The sequence below is a fragment of the Somniosus microcephalus genome, chromosome 2, assembly GCF_052327205.1.
Source record: "Somniosus microcephalus isolate GS21.2 chromosome 2, FLI_Smic_1.0, whole genome shotgun sequence".
In the NCBI taxonomy this organism is placed as follows: Eukaryota; Metazoa; Chordata; class Chondrichthyes; order Squaliformes; family Somniosidae; genus Somniosus; species Somniosus microcephalus.
In genome coordinates, this window is record NC_140988.1 from 146,739,137 (window position 1) to 146,759,689 (window position 20,553).

At 52.4% G+C, this 20,553-nt stretch overlaps 1 protein-coding gene and 1 pseudogene across 1 annotated transcript in view; one reads left to right on the top strand and one right to left on the bottom strand.

Moving 5' to 3' along the window:
• The window catches only part of cfap299 (cilia and flagella associated protein 299), a 1,221,566-nt gene that overhangs the window by 686,718 nt on the left and 514,295 nt on the right, over window positions 1-20,553 (top strand). The gene's annotated exons all lie outside the window — the stretch shown is intronic.
• LOC147123002 (uncharacterized) lies at window positions 5,286-8,273 on the bottom strand (annotated as a pseudogene).

Below are 20,553 nucleotides of genomic sequence, written 5' to 3' on the forward strand. Positions count from 1 at the left end.
CATCAGGCTATGGAGTCACTCCACTACTAGAGGGAATACCGTTCAAAATGGAACTGGATACGGGGGCCGCTGTCTCCTTGATTTCAGAGAAGCTATTCAAAGAAAAACTGAACCACCTATCACTGATGCCGACCAAGCTCATCTTAAAGATCTACACTGGGGAAACAGTCCCAATGCTGGGTAAAATGGAGGTCAAGGTGGAGCTTAATGGACAAACCGTGATGCTGCCAGTTTACGTGGTCAAGGGTGACTATCCATCCCTGATGGGCAGGCCATGGTTGGAGAAAATTCATCTGGGTTGGAAAAAAGTGAATGCGGTGTCAGTCGAAGAGGCGGGGCTAGCGGCAGTGTTGACAAAGCATGCGCTGTCTTTGACGGAGAATTGAGGAGTATGAAGGGGATTACGGTCAAACTCAAGGTGAAGTCTGACAGCCAGCCACGATTCCTGAAGGCCAGGAACGTTCCCTACGCCCTCAGACCAAAGGTGGAGGCTGACCTGGAGCGTCTGGTCAAGATAGGGGTCCTGGTGCCGGTTTCGCACAGTGAGTGGGCCACGCCCGTGGTACCAGTGATGAAGAGTGACGGCGCGGTTCGCTTATGTGGAGATTTCAAAGTAACAGTGAATCCTGTGCTCTCAGCTGAACAGTACCCCCTCCCCATCATTGAAGATCTTTTCGCGGGTCTAGCAGGCGGTCAGAAGTTTAGCAAGATTGATCTATGCCAAGCCTACTTGCAGATGCATGTAGAAGAGGACTCACAGAAGTACGTCACCATCACCACCCACAAGGGCCTCTACAGGTACTGCCGCCTACCCTTTGGTATAACGTCAGCACCAGCATTATTTCAGTGGGCTATGGACCAGATCTTAAGCGGCATTCCAGGGGTACAATGTTATCTCGACGATATCCTTGTCACAGGAAAGGATGACAACGAGCATCTGCAGAACCTGACGAAGACACTGGGAAGACTTGAAGAATATGGCTTACGCGTTCGCAAGGACAAATGCAACTTTTTCAAGCCATCAGTGGAGTACCTAGGCCATGTCATCGACGCGGACGGCCTACACACAGCACCGTTGAAAGTGAAAGCCATTGCTGACACTCCTGCACCTACAAATGTCAGCCAGCTGCGGTCATTCTTAGGTCTCCTGAACTATTACGGAAAGTTTATTCCACAGCTGGCATCACTGTTGAAGCCATTACATGAGTTGCTGTGTCAGGGCAAGGCCTGGGCGTGGACGAAGGAGTGCGAAGCTGCATTCAAGAAAGCCAAAGCAGCTTTGACTGACCCCAGAGCGTTGACGCACTTTGATCCGTCGTTGCAGATTCAGCTGGCCTGTGACGCGTCGCCTTATGGCGTCGGCGCGGTCGTGTCCCACATCTTTCCCTCAGGCGAAGAGAAGCCGATTGCATTCGCGTCAAGGTCCCTGAGCCAGGCGGAGGTGAAATACCCGCAGATCGAAAAGAGGCTTTGGGCATCATCTTTGGAATCAAAAAGTTCCATCACTACTTGTTCAGAAGGAAATTCACCTTGCTGACGGATCATCGTCCTCTGACATCGATCTTTGGTCCACAAACAGGAATACCCTCCCTGGCAGCGTGCAGGATGCAGCGCTGGGCGCTGATGTTAAGCGCTCACAATTACAACATCAAATACCGGAGGTCAGCAGCACATGGCAATGCAGACGGATTGTCAAGACTTCCGCTGCCTGTGCCCTCTGAAGGCTGTGAGCAGAAGATTTTCTACTTTGACATGGTGAGCACTGCCCCTGTCATGGCCCGGCAGGTCAAGAAAGAGACCAGAGTGGACCCTACGCTATCCAAGGTGCTGGATCGGGTGATGTGAGGAGACGGATCACGGGTGTCAGACGCGCCACCTGAGCTCCTACCTTACCTGTCAAGAGGGAAGGAGTTGTCTGTCACGTCAGGATGCCTCCTTTGGGGCATGCGAGTGATCATACCACCTCAGCTGCGGAAACATGTCCTCAACGAGCTGCACTCAGGACATTGTGGTATTGTCCGGATGAAGGAGCTGGCACGAAGTTACTTCTGGTGGCCCGGTCTGGATCATGAAATTGAAGTTGAAGCGAAATCATGCCCATCATGCGAGACAACCAGGGATACGCCAAGAGCAGCACCACTGCATCCATGGGAATGGCCGGCGACACCGTGGCAACGGGTCCATCTGGACTTCGCGGGACCAGTGGAAGGAGCGATGATCCTGGTCGCGGTGGACTCCCATTCCAAATGGCCGGAGGTTGCAGTAATGCCCACTACCACTACGGAGAAAACCATCGAGACTCTGAGAGAGATGTTCGGGCGATTTGGTCTGCCGGAGCAGATTGTAACCGACAATGGAACACAGTTCACATCCCAGGAGATGAAGGAGTTACTCAAGAGCAATGGAATCCAGCACATGTTCTCCGCGCCTTATCATCCATCCACGAATGGATTGGCGGAGAGATTTGTCAGAACGCTGAAACGCGCATTGAAAGCTGCAAGAAGTGATGCTCCTCTAAAGCAGCACCTGAATGCTTTCTTGCTGAAATACCGAAACACGCCTCATGCTACGACTGGAGCATCTCCTGCTTACCTACTCATGGGAATGCAGCTACGGACACGCCTTGACCTGCTGAGGCCAACGTCCACAGAAGCAGTGGTGCACGCCAATCAGCAGGATCAAGTCAGCAGACGAGCTCAGAGGTCCAAAGAACGACACTTTGTGGTGGGGGGCAAAGTCCTAGCACGTAACTACACCACCCCGGAGTGGTGGGTCCCGGCTACGGTCATTCAAAAGACGGGCCCCGTTTCATACCGAGTCCGCACCGGAGACGACCGAACATGGAGATGGCATGTAGACCAGTTACTGCCAAGACAGTCGCCACAGGTAACCCAAGAAACAGAGGATCAAGGACCTGCTGGGGGCTCCGGCAGGGACTGGTCGTCCGACCCTGAGACGGTGGCACCATCCACTCTTGTGCCATTGAGGGAGGAAGCCACGCCTGCAGGGTCACGGGAGAGCCAGCCAGAGCCTGCTCCTGAGACTAGACGTTACCCCCAAAGAGAAAGGCAGCCTCCAGAGTGCCTTAGTTACAGTTAGTGTGAACCTGTGTGCATGGGGCAGAATAATCCCCAGGGTTAGCAGAATGTAGAGGCAGTCTACCCTCTCTTCCAAAGTGATAGTCATTTTCAGTTATTCTGTTTTGTGGACATTCTATTTTAAGGGGGAGGAAATATGTTGTGTATTTTGAATGTGTATTAGAATGGTCCCATATGGGATACCGTAGTGGTGATTTGCAATGCACTATGGGAAATGTAGTGCATCGAGTGAAGAAGCACATTGTAAATAAAATGGTCATTAACTAAACTCTCCATCCCGGAGTCCTTCTTAATTGTTATATAGGTAAGGGTATAAAACCCCTTGAGACACAATAGTGTCCCATCCCCCTGCCAAGTTAGTTTAAACACCCCCCAACAGTACTAACAAACCTCCCCACAAGGATGTTGGTCCCGTTCCGGTTCAGATGCAACCCGTCCGACTTGTACAGGTCCCACCTTCCCCAGAAGCAGACCCAGTGATCCAGGAAACTAAAGCCCTCCTTGTGGAGATGAAGTCCCGTCTTCACACTGAGGATACCCTCCATCATGTTAGGTGGCACTACCACCGTGCTAAATGGGATAGATTCAGAACAGATCTAGCAATTCAAAACGGGGCATCCATGAGGCGCTGTGCGTCATCAGCAGCAGCAGAATTGTATTTCACCACAATCTGCAAACTCATGGCCTGGCATATTCCTCACTCCACCATTACTATCAAACCACGGAACCAACCCTGGTTCAAGGAGGAGTGTAGAACAGCATGCCAGGAGCAGCACCAGGCATACCTAAAAATGAGGTGCCAACCTGGTAAAGCTGCAACACAGGACTACATGCATGCGAAACAGTGGAAACAGCATGCTATAGATAGCTAAGTGATCCCACAACCAACAGATCAGATCAAAGCTCTGCAGTCCTGCCACATCCAGTCGTTAATGGTGGTGGATAATTAAACAACTACCGGAAGGGGGAGGCTCCATGAATATCCCCATCAAAAGACAAGACTGATGCATTTGTGACCATCTTCAGCCAGAAGTGCCGAGTGGATGATCCATCTCGGCCTCCTTCTGAGGTCCCCACCATTACAGAAATCAGTCTTCAGCCAATTCGATTCACTCCACGTGATAGCAAGAAACGGCTGAGCACACTGGATACAGCAAAGACTATGAGCCCCAGCTGTCATGCTGAAGACTTGTGCTCCAGAACTGTAGAACTCTAGCCAAGATGTTCCAGTACAGTTACAACACTGGCATCTACCCGGCAAAGTGGAAGTTTGCTCTGGTACGCCCTGTCCACAAAAAGCTGGACAATTCCATCCTGCCAATTACCACCCCATCAGTACTTTTTAAAAATTTGTTTGAGATGTTGACGTCGCTGGCAAGGCCAGCATTTATTGCCCATCTCGAATTGCCCTTGAGAAGGTGGTGGTAAGTCACCTTCTTGAACCGCTGCAGTCCATGTGGTGAAGGTACTCCCACAATGCTGCTAGCTAAGGAGTTCCAGGACTTTTACAATTGGACAAAAAGAGCTCACTTCCAGAGGTAAGGTGAGAGTTACTGCCTTTGACATCAAGGCAGCATTTGACCGAGTGTGGCATCGAGGAGCCCTAGTAAAGTTGAATTCAATGGGAATCAGGGGGAAAACTCTCCATTGGCTGGAGTCATACCTAGCACAAAGGAAAATGGTTGTGATTGTTCGAGGTCAATCATCTCAGCCCCAGGACATCATTGCAGGCCACATCCCCCTACCATCAACATCCTGTGGGTTACCATTGACCAGAAACTTAACTGGACCAGCCACATAAATACTGTGGTTACAAGAGCAGGTCAGAGGCTGGGTATTCTGTGGTGAGTGACTCACCTCCTGACTTTCCAAAGCCTTTCCGCCATCTACAAGGCACAAGTCAGCAGTATGATGGAATACTCTCCATTTGCCTGGATGAGTGCAGATCCAACAACACTCAAGAAGCTCAACACCATCAAGGACAAAGCAGCCGCTTGATTGGCACCCTATCCACCACCTTAAACATTCACTCACTCCACCACCGGTGGGTCCAGTGTGTACCATCTAAAGATGCACTGCAGCAAGTCACCACGACTTCTTCGACAGCACATCCCAAACTCACAGCCTCTACCACCTAGAACTGGGGTGGGCAAAATACGGCCCGTGGGTCGCATTCGGTCCGCCAGTTCATTCTAACCGGCCCGCTGGAGCTCGAGCTGCACATTCATCTGACTCTTGCAAGGGGGTGCCCGAGGAGAGCTCGTTCAGGGTTTCTGCAGCCTCAGAGTAGGCTGCGTCCCTGAAACAGGGCAATTAAAAAAAGAATAAAGCTGCCGGGACTGCTGCTATATGTATGATGCAGATCTGCTTTCCTTTTGTTTTTTTTAATTCGTTCTGGGATGTGGGCGTCGCTGGCAAAGCCAGCATTTATTGCCCATCCCGAATTGCCCTTGAGAAGGTGATGGTGAGCCGCCTTCTTGAACCACTGCAGTCCTTGTGGTGAAGGTACTTCCACAGTGCTGTTAGTGAGGGACTTCCAGGATTTTGACCCAGCGACGATGAAAGAACAGCGATATATTTCCAAGTCAGGATGGTGTGTGACTTGGACGGGAACTTGGAGGTGGTGGTGTTCCCATGCGCCTGCTGCCTTTGTCCTTCGAGGTGGTAGAATTCGCGGGTTTGAGAGGTGCTGCCGAAGAAGCCTTGGCGAGTTGCTGCAGTGCATCTTGTAGATGGTACAGACTGCAGCCAATCAAGCGGGCTGCTTTGTCCTGGATGGAGTCGAGCTTCTTGAGTGTTGTTGGAGCTGCACTCATGCATTTTGTGTGTTAGAGCTGTAACCGGTTTTTGCGGTACCCAATTTCCAATGGCCACTGCCGCAATCGGCAATTATTGTGAGTGGTTTCGCCCCGCCCGTAACGAGCACGCAAACCCCCTTACTACAAGGTCTGGACGATAGGGATTACTGAGGACAGGTTTGAACATGGACAGCGTTTTCGGGCTTACCTGTACAGTGTTTATTAAGGTTGACAAAAACCACTCCACTCACATACAGTACGAGCAGTGTGAACACAACGGTACAGTTTAAAACAGTACAACCCTGACCTGTCCAACAAACCCCTGCCGTGCTGACTTACCACGGCCTAAAAACACCCTCCCGTGAACTAAACTATCACAGGACCCTTCCAACGCTAAACCCCCTCTGGTTTGGTAGGAACATACAGGCACTCCCTCACACAGCTAAGTGATCTTGTGGGTGTGTAGGTTTGGCAATGCTCACCTAGATTGCCCCTTTTGATCTTGCTTGCAGCTTCCTCCTGTACGTCTCGGCTACCTGATTTCATACCGGCCTTGCGGCATGCGAGTCCCAGCCTTAGTCGAAGTCCGTCTCGGTTGGAAGAGCAAGGCTCTGCTCCTCTTGATGTTCCATTGTGTGGAGGGCAGGAGAGGGAGAGCTATCCAAACTGCTCTCTAATATACCCCTCCAATACACAGACCGCTGTCTGTGGTTTTAATGGACACATGGCCTCAGGGAATGGTTTTCAAGCTTCCTTCCAGGTTTGAATGGTTTTTGATCTCATTTCAATCTTCCAGCTGATTAACTTAACAAGTTCACCTTGACCAGAACAATGAGTCGTCAGCCTTGTTAATCAAGACTTGGGAGTGGGCCTCTCAGGCCATTGTTCCCAAGGACAGTTCGTTTCCATGCGAATGAGTCATCTCCAACTTGAGTGGTTTTTCACTGCTTCCCCCCTCGCAAGCAGCCTGTCCAGTTTTTAATAGGGGTTAAAAATCCATGGAGTCTGCGCCGACTGCTACAGGCCCCCCTTTGATATTTCAACTTTTCCCAAACAGAAATATCATCAAAAGTTCTGACGTCTTCCGCTGCGGGAGGCGCACTGTATATTCCAACCAAACTGTACATTAAATTTTACCCCAGGGTCCTGTATCTCACACTTCATACAACAAATCACATCACAGTTACAGGTATATACACAAACAGTCAACTCTGGGCTATTCTTTAATCAAAACTTGCCACCGGTTTCGGAGTGTTTTACTTCACTTTCTACATGATAACCGGAGAAGGTAAAACACTAACACACATTGCACTACTACAATCACATGAGAAATCACACGAATCCATGGGGGAATCTCGATATTCAGACCGATGTCCCACCATGGCGGAGAAACCAGTTCTTTTATCTTATTCCTCGTTTCCCTGTTCCGTTGCTTAAGGGTATAGAAATGCTTTTGGGAGAGTTCAACTTCCTTTATTAATTTTGTGAGGTGTTCGGGCAGAGGAGGAATTTCATACCTGAACCGTGTTACGTATTGCTGCAGGTCCTGTACCGTGTCATTCACCATGAGGTGTACCATGGTGGGCTCTGGAATGGGAATGATGCGCTCTTGAGCCACCTGAACTTCTGTGCGGGGTTTGAAGCAGAAAGTCTTATCGGTGACCGGGCACCAAGTGTTGTTGTGTACCCGGTACTGGTCCACGCTTGTCGTGACGCAATACGCCCCTCTGCCCGCATATTCTACCTGGGGTGGAACGTGGCTTTGGGCCATCATCTCCATGGTGCAATTAATGGGCTCCGCACCCTCTGATTCAAACCCGCACACCGGCTGATTAAACGCATTCAAATGCTGGGGACACAGCACCACGTGCGCGCCCCTGCTTTGGCATCCATTGAGGTCAGTGCCGGTCATGGCATGCTCCCACTTTACAACAAACGATGGGGCCCCATGATGTTGCATGTGCACCCCATCCCTTAGGACGCCAATATTCTCTACTCGGTATACTGGTGCCAGCCGCGGTGACCCACCCATTACCGGCATCCGGAGTACAATCCCCATTACGGTGTGGTTGGACTGGCCACAGTCAACTGGGACCGGGTATGCCTCTGAGGCCAGTCGGAGTTGGCACGGGCTCATTAAATTTTCTTACGGGCTGAGCGCAGTGAGGTGACGGCTGCTGACCCATGAAGAGACGCGACCTTGCTGTAGGTCCTCCAAATTACTGCGCCCTTCGTTCAGCAGCCACGCACCGTACAACATACATGCATCATTTTTCGCTGCCTGCGCCGAGGCATTCTGTTCCTCCCTGATCAAACTATTGATTGTCTGAGCGTGTGCCTCCAGCTCGGCTATGACTTCCTTTAAATGTATCATCATAGCCTGATCTTCCCGTAAATCTGACCCCTCTAGCTCGTTACCCTCCCCCAGTATCTTTCGCAGCTGGTCCCTTAAGGTGTTGACCTGCATTTGCAACTGTGCATCGTCCATACTGTTGATAATGGACGTGCCCGTGCTGAAGGCTGCAGCCGCATCATTAAATACCCCCTGTCTATATCTCCCAGAACCAACGCGATGGTTTACCGTTAACTCGTACAGACATTCCCGATTCACGTCCCCGTAACTTAATTCATAAAATTGTCGGAACATTTCCTACAACAGGGCCTCATATAATTTTTCCATTTCTACTGAACACCACCGGGGCAGCTGTACCCAAGTTAAATTTAGAATGACCAACGCGACTTCATAGTGAACGTCTTGGTACAAGATCTTGCCAGTCGGGACTAACACTAACCCATTCCTCGGTCCCGGTGTGGTGGCGGGGCAACTAATCTGTGTTTCCTGTACCGGTGGGGCTGTGGGCAGGGGCTTCCTCTCGTGTGCTACCAGTTCTGTGGAATTTACTGTTTTGGGAGGGTCTAGGATCACGCAGGAGTCCCCACTCTGATCCCATCCAATCCCGGCCCCGGAATTCTGCCACCGCCGCAAGAAGGCGATCGACACACCTGCCGGGCAGACCTGTTCCGACCCCCACATACACGCGTATATTCCCTGTTCCTCTTGCCACCATTTATTCCAGCACATTTCTACTCCCCTCCCCTCGCCCCCGTAATCTGTCGGTACGTATCGTCCCCCAGTTTCTCCCAGTCCGTGGATCTGTTACCCTTGGCCTGGCCCAACTTCCTTAACCACCACCACCGTCCCAAGGGAATGTGTCCCTCACATCTGGATTTGGTTATTTACAAAATATTTACAGTGTTCCCTGCCACATTAACGAGCACCCCATTTAAGAGCTCTCCCATCGGGGCCTCTTGCAAATCGCGGTCGGCGAGTAGGGAGGCGTCCATGGCACCCTAGGCCGTGGGACCCGACTGCTCCTCCTTACTGCCCCGTCCTCCGGGTCATCATCGTCCCACACCATGGGAGGAAGACCCGAGTCCACCAGGCTCATGACTGTGCCCTGGTGCCTCTTGACCTTTGTTTTCCCCTCCTCGGGGTGAAACAACTTGCACTGGTTTACATGAAACCATTTTGTGCGTTTCGCGAGTTTTACTGCATATACCATGGGGCTCGCTTTATCCACGATATTATACAGCCCTATATACAGCGGCTCGAACGCCCCTACTCAGGCGTAATTACAGACCATTACCTGGACTCCCACCTCCCACTCGTGGGCTCTCTGGGGTTCTAACAACAGCTGATTTTTCTGGTGCTGGCTCCCAAGGTTACTGGCTGCTTGCCAGTGAATCTGTTTTAAAGTCTCGTACAGATTCTGGACAAACCTGTCCCGGTTTACCTCCCTGACCTGCGCTTCGGTGAGGACCGGTGCCAACACATGTGTTGGGGTGTGCATAATTCTTCCGGTCATAAGCTCGTGTGGGGAGTACCCTGTGCTTCTGGAGGGGCTGGCCCGGACACCCATTAAAACTAGAGGCAAGACCTCATCCCATCTCTGCGGGAACGGGCTTATCTCCTTCCTCAGTCTTTCTTTCAATGTCCGGTTCATGCGCTCCACAATCCCCGATGACTGGGGGTTGTGAGCCACATGCCACTTCCCTTATATTCCCAAGAATTTTAAGGTACCCTGCATCACCTGCCCCGTGAAATGGCTCCCTTGGTCGGACTCCACGACCTCTGGCAGCCCCCACCGGGAGAACACTTCCCTCACCAGGATTCTAGCTGTTGCTAGTGCCGTGGCTGCTCGGCAGGGGAAGGCTTCCACCCACTTGGAAAATACGTTCACCAGGACGAAACAGTACTTGTTGCCTGCTTTAGTGGTGGGCAGTGGTCCGATGAAATCAACCTGCAGGGACCGCCACGGCACCTCTACCCTCCTGGTGTCTCCTATGGGGGCTTTCCTGTGCTGCGGATCGGGGTTATTGGCTGCGCACACCAAACAGTGCGCACAGAAAACTCAGACATCCTCCCTGAGCTGGACCCACCACTGCCTCCTCTACCCTTTGCTAGGTAGTTTCCGGCCCTGGGTGTCCCGTTCCCGGGTCCCCGTGGACCAACTGGAGGAACTCCTTTCAGTGCTGCGCTGGGACTACCCACCGATCCCCTTTGAAAAGCATCCCCTCTTTGATACTAATGTCTGCTGTCCTGAATGAACCTTCTATGGACTCCCCATTCTCTCTCTTTACAAGGACGGCCTTAAGGATGGGATCCTGGGCTTGGACCTGCTTTAAGTGCGGGGCCAAAGCTACCCCGTGTGTCTCCCTTGTCCCGAATTGCGGCTACCGGACCTGCTTCGTATGGATCCCAGAATATTCCTTCCCTGGCCCCCTGTTTGGCCAGCTCGTCTGCCTTTTGGTTGCCCTCCCACTTGGGCTCTGTCTTTGAATGGGCTTTACCTTTGTGAATGTAGTGATCTCCCTGTGTGCCTGTGGCCTCCAAAATTTTACCGAGCAGCGGTGCTGTTGCTAGGGGCTTCCCACCTGCGGATTTGAATCCGCGCCTGGCCCAGATTGCCAAGTATTCCATGCATGAGTTGCACGTGAACATAGAGTCCGAGCAAATGGTGTAGGGGGTGGGGAACTCGTCGGGGTGGGTGACCACATACGCCACCGCCGCCAGTTCGGCGTGCTGAGCGCTCAGGGTGTTGGGGAGTTTAATGGCCTTCGCTATTTTAGCCGTAGGGTCATAGATTCCGCACCCGGTGAGATGCTCCCCCTTCACAACCGAACTGGACCCATCTATATAGATGTCCTGGCCTGTCGGGTGTATCCCGGCCCGGAATCCTTCATCTATATCCCACACCCCTTCTACCGTACACGTGTGGGCGTCCCTGGGTAAATCATGTTGGTTGCTAGCTTTGGCTCGGTCAACCCCTGCATTCTCAATTTCATCTGCGAGAGCAATAAAGTCCAGCGGTCAATGCGAGCATTGCTCACTGTCCCGTCATTTATTCTCCCGTCCAACAACATCTGAGTGGGGGTATGGTGGGTGAGTAGAACTATCAGGATGATCCTGTAAAGAGCTGTGAGCACTTTACGGCCCAATGCGTGGTCAGGAAATGCCTCTCGCAGTTGGAATATCCCCGTTCTACCTCAGTGAGGACCCTAGATGAGTAGACCACTGGCCATAGCTTGCCGTGTCGCTCCTGGAGCAACACCGCGCTCAAACTATCCCCGCTGGCTGCTTCCTCTAAAAAGAATTCCTCTCCACCGTTGATGGCTCCCAATGTGGGCGCCGTCTGCAAATCCCCTTTGAGGCTTTGAGGCGAGTGAACGCTTCCTGGCAGTTCTGATCCCACTCCCACTCGACTCCCTTGCGGAGGAGCCGAAGCAGAGGGGCTGCCGTGGCTGCGTAACCCTCTATGAAGTCCTGGCAGTACCCCGGTCACATTCTTGGGGGCTGGTAGCTCCTGTACTGACCCTTTCACCATCCCTTCTGGTCTTCCTCCTCGCCGATCTGGGCTTTCTTGGGGTTGACCTTGAACCCCGCCTCCTGCAACAGCTTTAGCAGCTCGTCCAGTAGTGGCCCGTGGTCCTCCCCCTCTGCGGAGAACAAAAGCAGATCGTCCATGTACTGGATTAACTGGTGGGGTTGGCTGAAGCCTTTTAGTGCGTCTGCCATTGGTGGAATATGGAGGAGCTGTTGTGGAACCCCTGGGGAAGTCATGTCCATGTATACTGCTGCCCTTTGAAAGTGGCTGTAAACTTGTATTGGTCTTCCCCTCTGAGGGGAATCGACTAAAACCCGTTGGAGATATCCAGCACCATGAATGTGGTTGCGTTTGCTGGAGTGCTCGGCAACAGCTGCGACTGTGCACGCACAAGCAGCGATGTTCTTATTGAAGACCCGATAGTCCACGGTGGCTCTCCATGACTGGTCGGGTTTCTTCACTGGCCAGATTGGTGAGTTCACGTGGGTGGCTATTAGTTTTACCAGGGATCGTATTGCTTTCTCCAAGTCGGCTTCTACCTCCCGGGGGAAACTATACTGCCTTTGTGGCCGTGACATGGTGTCCCCTTGCACCTGGACCTCTACCTCGGTCACCCTGCCACAATTGTGTTTATGGGTGGCGAATGCGGCGAGGTTATCCCGCACATTCATCTGGTACTGGGCTGGGGCGCTACTAACCAAATGTTCCAGGTCATAACTCCCTTTGGGTTTCATGGTGCATACACTAACCCCTCCTCCCTTATCTCTGGGGGTCACTGTCACCTCCTCTGGCAGTGATTCCTCAGATCCACAATGACACGGTTGGCTAACATGAAATCAGCCCTGAGGACTCCCCACCCTGGTTGCTCCCATTTCATTAGCACGCACTTCCAAGTGGTGAGGAGGCACCCTAGCTCTATTCTCAGGGGTTTGGACATTGCCCCCATCTGCTCGTTCCCTGTGAATCCCATTAGGCTAAATGGGACCTTATTAGACCAGGGTGAATTGGTCGGGTCTTCCGAATGGACCACCGTGCTGGAAGCTCCGGTGTCCTCCAAATATCTCCCCTGCACCGTCTCCACCCCCATCTTAACACAGGGCCTGTCCCACTCATCATAAGTGAGTGGACACAGGTACTCAGGCTGGGTGCATTCTAGTCAGAGTGGAGGTGGACATGCGGGTGCGGTCGGCGTTATGCTGCTCACGGCAGTGTCTAGCCTTCCTTTGTCCTTCCCCAGCACCGTGCGAAGGGCAGCCACCAGAACATCAAACGGTTCATTGGTCGCCTCCTTCGCCTCGATGACCTGGGGTTTTCGCACGGGAGGATCCCCTTGGCCTGACCCCCCCTTTTGGGCCGGGAAATCCCGCCTCCAGTGTCCTGCCTTCCCACACTTGAAACAAGTCTTAGACTCATCGGTGTTACCCACTTCCTGACGCCATTCCTTCCTAACCCCGTTACTGGCTTTCATCTCATGTACCCTCCCCTTGTGTTTGACCTCCTCCCCGGAACCGGCCTGAAAAGCTAAGCCCACCTTCCGGAGTATGCCTGCCTCCGTGTTCGCGAGGTCGTCGGAGTCAAACCATGCTTCTGCCTTGGCTTTAATCCGTGGCAGGCTGTTTGCTACCAGGGTCCTGAGCCAGTGATTTCTGGGGACCCCTATCAGTTGCGCGTGGTCTGGCGCACCTCCACTTGCCTTTGTGTACACCGGCCATAGCCTCTCCGCAAATGCAGCCGGTGTCTCGCCGGCCAACTGTAAAGCCCGTTCCACTTGTGACAACGGACTACCCTGGGTGTGCCCCATGGCTCTCAGGATCTCCTCTTTCAACCGCTCTGTGGTGCCTCGCCCCGTTTTTGTGGCTGTGGACAGGCTCTGGTACAGTTTCCCGTCAAGGGAGAGCAGCATCAGCCTGTGGATCTCGCCCTCGCGACATCCGTTGATCTCCCCTCACGTCTAACTTGTCTTCAGACTCCTTCAGCTCATTTTTGAGCTTTTCAATCTGCTCCTGGAGGAGTTGAACTTGCTTTTGGAAGCACAGGAGCCAAATCGTCTTCTCTTTGGACCTCCTGTGCTCCTTGCTCACAGTCCACTCTGCGGCCCTATCCTGGGGACTCTCAGAGCGCAACATCTCCAGCACCCATTGCAGGGATACGTTAACCTTTTTAAACACATAGGAAGAAATTCTGTCCTCCATTCTGGATCTCCTGCCCTCCAGACTGTCCATATCTAACCCACAACCTATCGTCCTGCCAGAGGTCGCCACATCTGTAACCAGTTTTTGCGGTGGCCAATTTCCTATGGCCCCTGCCACAATCACCAATTATTGTAAGTGGTTTTGCCCCACCCGTAGCGAGCATGCAAACCCCCTTACTACAAGTTGTGGATGATATGGATTACTGAGGACAGACTTGAACATGGACAGCGTTTTCGGGCTCACCTGTACAATGTTTATTAAGGTTGACAAAAACCACTCCACTCGCACACAGTACGAGCAGTGTGAACACAACAGTACAGATTAAAACAGTACAACCCTGACCTGTCCAACAAGCCCTTCCCGTGCTGACTTACCACGGCCTAAAAACACCCTCCTGTGAACTAAAGTATCACAGGACCCTTCCAACGCTAAACCCCCTCTGGTTTGGTAGGAACATACAGGCATCCCCTCACACAGCTAAGTGATCTTGTGGGTGTGTAGGCTTGGCAATGCTCACCTAAATTGCCCCTTTTGATCTTGCTTGCAGCTTCCTCCCGTACGTCTCGGCTACCTGGTTCCGTACCGGCCTCGCGGCATGCGAGTCCCAGCCTTAGTCGAAGTCTGTCTTGGTTGGAAGAGCAAGGCTCTGCTCCTCTTGACGTTCCATTGTGTGGAGGGCAGGAGAGAGAGAGAGCTATCCAAACTGCTCTCTAATATACCCCTCCAATACACAGACCGCTGTCTGTGGTTTTAGTGGACAATGGTTTTCAAGCTTCCTTCCAGGTTTGAATGGTTTTTGATCTCATTTCGATCTTCCAGCCAATTAACTTAATGAGTTCATCTTGACCAGAACAATGAGTCGTCAGCCTTGTTAATCAAGACTTGGGAGTGGGCCTCTCAGGCCATTGTTCCCAAGGACAGTTCGTTTCCATGCGAATGAGTCATCTCCAACTTGAGTGGTTTTTCACTGCTTCCCCCCTCGCAAGTAGCCTGTCCAGTTTTTAATAGGGGTTAAAAATCCATGGCGTCTTCGCCGACTGCTACAGAGCCACCCTAACGTGTGCCTGTGGCTCTCTCCCGTTCTGCTTCCGTGAACCACTTTTCTAAAATCCACCAATTCCACTGCTCAACGCTGGTTGGTGGGAGCACTGCTGCGCGTGCGCTCTGGATGCTCCTCCTCCGTCGAGTCATGGCTGCTCATCGCGACGACTCTTAGTTTTACTGAAGAAAGAGACCGCCGCTGTGTCTTTCCTCTCCCGGAACTCACCCCACACTCCGAGCCCTGAAATCACCCCACACTAGCCCTGAGCTACTATCTGATTTTATGTTTATGTTTATGCAATTTTTATGTTCATTCAGTAGGGCAGGGGTCGGCAATTATTTGGGTTGGAGGCCACTTAACAAGTTTTGGTGAGCTGTTGAGGGTCGCACAATGTTGCCCCTAAGGCGTGTGGCCGGGCGGTCGTCTACCAATTGCTAGGTTCCACGCAGGCTGCTCACCAGCTCCTGCAGCTGGAGGAGATACTGCGCATGCGCAGCCATGCTGCAAATTTAAAGGGACCGCGCACAAAAAAAAATTGTAGGGAACATTGCATAAACATAAACATAAATTCAGAAACTAATCAGAAACTATCTTAAATACACAAAATGTAGTGTAAAATCTTCCATTATTAAATCAATGAAATGATTGATCGGTCGATTACATGTTATGGGTTATGAAGGTGTAGTTGAGGCCAAAATCGGATCAGCAATGATCTCATTAAAGGGGAGAGCAGGCTCGAGGGGCCGAATGGCCTACTCCTGCTCCTATTTCTTATGTTGTACTGAAATTCTACATGGCTCAAGTCTGCGGGACCTCCAACACGAGAGTTGTTCTCTTTTTAGTGTGCTGAGTACGGGAGTCCGAGGCTTTGTAAGCCCCAAACTACACTTGCGTTACCTGGAGTCGTTGTGCTCCAGGATCCACTCCCATGTCTACGATGGTGATGAGAACTCCTCTGCCGTCATAAACTGGGTATCGGGAGAGGAGAGATGCAGCACTGGTAACTCTTCCTTCGGTAAAACTAAGAGTCGTTAGTGTTCAGGGTTGGGTTTGTTCAGGGCTCGCAGTGTGGGGTGAGTTCAGGGCTCGGAGTGTGGGGTGAGTTCAGGGCTTGGAGTGGGGGACGAGCTCAGAGTTCAGTTTGTGGGGTGAGTTCAGGGCTGGGAATGTGGGGTGATTTCAGGGCTGGGAGTGTGGGGTAATTTCAGGGCTTGGAGTGTGGAGTGAGTTCAGGGCTGGGAGTGTGGGGTGATTTCAGGGCTTGGAGTGTGGAGTGAGTTCAGGGCTGGGAGTGTGGGGTGATTTCAGGACTGGGATGTGGGGTGATTTCAGGACTGGGAGTGTGGGGTGAGTTCAGAGCTCAGAGTGTGGGGTGAGTTTAGGGCTCGGAGTGTGGGGTGAGTTCAGGGCTGGGAGTGTGGGGTGATTTCAGGACTGGGAGTGTGGGGTGAGATCAGAGCTCAGTGTGTGGGGTGAGTTCAGGGCTCGGAGTGTGGGGTGAGTTCAGGGCTCGGAGTGTGGGGTGAGTTCAGGGCTCGGAGTGTGGGGTGAGTTCCGGGCTCGGAGTGTGGGGTGATTTCAGGACTGGGAGTGTGGGGTTTGTTCAGAGTTCGGATGGTGGGGTGAGTTCAGGGCTTGGAGTCTGGGGTGAGTTGAGGGCTTGGAATGTGGGGTGATTTCAGGGCTAGGACTGTGGGGTGATTTCAGGACTGGGAGTGTGGGGTTTGTTCAGGGCTCGGCTTGTGGGGTGAGTTCAGGGCTTGGAGTGGGGGGGTGAGCTCAGAGTTCGGATTGTGGGGTGAGTTCAGTGCTGGGAATGTGGGGTGATTACAGGGCTGGGAGTGTGGGGTGATTTCAGGGCTCGGAGTGTGGGGTGAGTTCAGGGCTGGGAGTGTGGGATGAGTTCAGGGCTGGGAGTGTGGGGTGATTTCTGGGTTCGGAGTGTGGGGTGAGTTCAGTGCTGGAAGTCTGGGGTGTTTTGAGGGCTGCGAGTGTGAGGTGAGTTCAGGGCTGGGAGTTTGGGGGGTGAGTTCAGGGCTGGGAGTGTGGGGTGAGTTCAGGGCAGCGAGTGTGAGGTGAGTTCAGGGCTGGGATTTTGGGGGGTGAGTTCACGGCTCGGAGTGTGGGGTGAGTTCAGGGCTGGGAGTGTGGGATGAGTTCAGGGCTGGGAGTGTGGGGTGATTTCTGGGTTCGGAGTGTGGGGTGAGTTCAGTGCTGGAAGTCTGGGGTGTTTCGAGGGCTGCGAGTGTGAGGTGAGTTGGCGGGATTTTGGGGGGTGAGTTCAGGGCTGGGACTGTGGGGTGAGTTCAGGGCTGGCAGTGCGGGCAGGGCTGGGAGTGTGGGTTGTGTTCAGGGCTGGGAGTGTGGGGTGAGTTCAGGGCTTGGAGTGTGGGGTGAGTTCAGGGCTCGGACTGTGGGGTGAGTTCAGGGCTGGGAGTGTGGGCAGGGCTGGGAGTGTGGGGTGAGTTCAGGGTTCGGAGTGTGGGGTGAGTTTAGGGCAGTGAGTGTGGGGTGAGTTCAGGGCTGGGAGTGTGGGGTGAGTTCAGGGCTCGAAGTGTGGGGTGAGTTCAGGGCTGGGAGTGTGGGGTGAGTTCAGGGCTGGGAGGGGTGAGTTCAGGGCTGGGAGTGTGGGGTGAGTTGAGGGCTGGGAATGTGGGGTGAGTTCAGGGTTCGGAGTGTGGGGTGAGTTCAGGGCTGGGAGTGTGGTGTGAGTTCAGGGTTTGGAGTGTGGGGTGAGTTCAGGGCTCGGAGTGTGGGGTGAGTTCAGGGCTGGGAGTGTGGGGTGAGTTCAGGGCTGGGATTGTGGGGTGAGTTTTGGGCTCGGAGTGTGGGATGAGTTCTGGGTTCGGAGTGTGGGGTGAGTTCAGTGCTCAGAGTCTGGGGTGATTTCAGTGCTGGGAGTGTGAGGTGAGTTCAGGGCTGGGATTGTGGGGTGAGTTCAGGGCTGGGAGTGTGGGGTGAGTTCAGGGCTCAGAGTGTGGGGTGAGTTCAGGGCTGTGAGTGTGGGGTGAGTTCGGGGCTCGGATTTTGGGGTGAGTTCAGGGCTCGCAGTGTGGTGTGAGTTCAGGGCTGGGATTGTGAGGTGAGTTCAGGGCTGGGATTGTGGGGTGAGTTCAGGGCTGGGAGTGTCGGGTTGAGTTCAGGGCTGTGAGTGTGGGGTGAGTTCGGGGCTCAGAGTGTCGGGTGAGTTCAGAGCTGCGAGTGTGGGGTGAGTTCAGGGCTGGGAGTGTAGCATGAGTTCAGGGCTGGGAGTATGAGGTGAGTTCAGGGCTGGGAGTGTGGGGTCAGTTCAGGGCTGGGAGTGTGGGGTGAGTTCAGAGCTGTGAGTGTGGGGTTAGTTCAGGGCTGGGAGTGTGGTGAGTTCAGGGCTCGGAGTGTGGGGTTAGTTCAGGGCTGGGAGTGTGTGGTGAGTTCAGGGCTCGGAGTGTGGGGTTAGTTCAGGGCTGGGAGTGTGGGGTGAGTTCAGGGCTCGGAGTGTGGGGTGAGTTCAGGCCTTGGAGTGTGGGGTGAGTTCCGGACTCGGCGTGTGGGGCGAGTTCAGGGCTGCGAGTGTGGGGTTATTTCAGGGCTGGGAGTGTGGTGAGTTCAGGGCTCGGAGTGTGGGGTTAGTTCAGGGCTGGGAGAGTGTGGTGAGTTCAGGGCTCGGAGTGTGGTGTTAGTTCAGGGCGGGGAATGTGGGGTGAGTTCAGGGCTCGGTGTGTGGGGTGAGTTCAGGGCTGGGAGTGTGGGGTGAGTTCAGAACACTACCCATGGATTGGAGAGTAGCTAGTGTTACCGCACTATTCAAAAAAGGTGGTAGAGATAAAACGAGGAATTACAGACCGGTAAGCCTGACATCGGTAGTGGGGAAAATGCTAGAGTCCATTATAAAAGATGTAATAGCAGAACACTTGGAAAACAGTGAAAGGATCGGACAAAGTCAACATGGATTTGCAAAAGGTAAATCGTGCTTGACTAATCTACTGGAATTTTTTGAGGATGTAACTGGTAAAATAGATAAGGGAGAACCAGTGGATGTGGTGTATTTGGACTTTCAGAAGACTTTTGATAAGGTCCCGCATAAGAGATTAGCGTGTAAAGATAACGCACATGGGATTGGGGGCAAGGTATTGACTTGGATAGAGAACTGGTTGGCAGACAGAAAGCAAAGAGTTGGAATAAACAGGTCTGTCATAAATCCATTAAGTGGAACAAGGACTCAAAGAGGCGATATCGTAGAATTAACACGAGTACTTTATTAACAACTGGGAAACACATACATCAGGCCTGCATCCTGGCATTCGACCTTTGCTGACCTTAACAGGAAGTAAAACCCCTGGCCTTAGCAGCAGCATTGGCTACAGCACCACCCGGTGGACAACCCCAACCATAACAACCCAGATCACTATATCCCTCCCCCCTTAAGATTTCAGTATGATTTTCTGAACAAACAATCAATCCTAAGGGTCACATAAGGAGTCTCCATTCACCATGTTCCATATTTGATGAATCTAACAAGTCAGTATCAATCTCTCTGGTGGCTTGCAAGTCTTTGTTAACGTCTAACAGTAAAGTCCCTGCTTGTTTGTGGTGAAGCCACCAGATGCTCCTGAGCAGTGCTTGGAGTATCTGACTCTGCAATGATGGTTCCCTCTTGACGAATGGGTCCCTGTGGAATTTTCTCTGTCCCTGGTGGTGGCACCACAGATGCACTTGGATAACTGGGGGTAAACCTGTCCTCAGTCATTGCATCTGGAACCTTCATTTCAATTTCCCCATGTCTAGGAAGTATCTGATCTACATGTCTGCGTACTACCCTACCATCTCCCAACATGACCTTGTATGATACTGGACTGGTCATTGAGTCTATGAAGCCAGGAATCCACTTTGGTCCATAACTGAAATTCCTGGTAAGGACCGCATCTCCTTCTCCAAAACTTCGGCTCTTTGTTCTTTTGTCATGGTTCTCTTTTTGTTTGTTTTGTCTGTTTTCCATTTTCCTTTTTAGGTCTGAGTGGACAAGGTCAAGAGTGGAGCGTAGTCTACGACCTAATAACATCTCAGCAGGAGAGAGTCCTGTGGTGGATTGAGGTGTTATTCTGTAGCTGAACAGAACCCGTGACACTTTGGCTGCTAAACTCCCTTCTGCAATGTTTTTCATCATCTCTTTAAATGTTTGTATGGCTCTCTCTGCAAGTCCATTTGAGGACGGATGATATGGAGCCGAGGTAACCTGCGCTATGCCATTTTTTCTCAAGAACTCTTTTGTCTCTGTACTCACAAAACAAGTGGCATTGTCACTTACCACGATCTCTGGTAGCCCTTGATTACTGAAGCTCCGACGCAGGCAGTCTATATTAGTAGTGGCGGAAGCAGAATTTACAGGATAAACATCTATCCATTTGGAATGTGCATCAATGATTATGAGGAACGTCTTCCCCATGAATGGACCCGCATAATCCAAGTGCAATCTTCTCCATGGTTTATCCGGCCACTCCCAAGGGTGGAGAGGAGCCGCTGCTGGTTCCTTCCGGTGTTCCTGACAAGTGCTGCATGTCT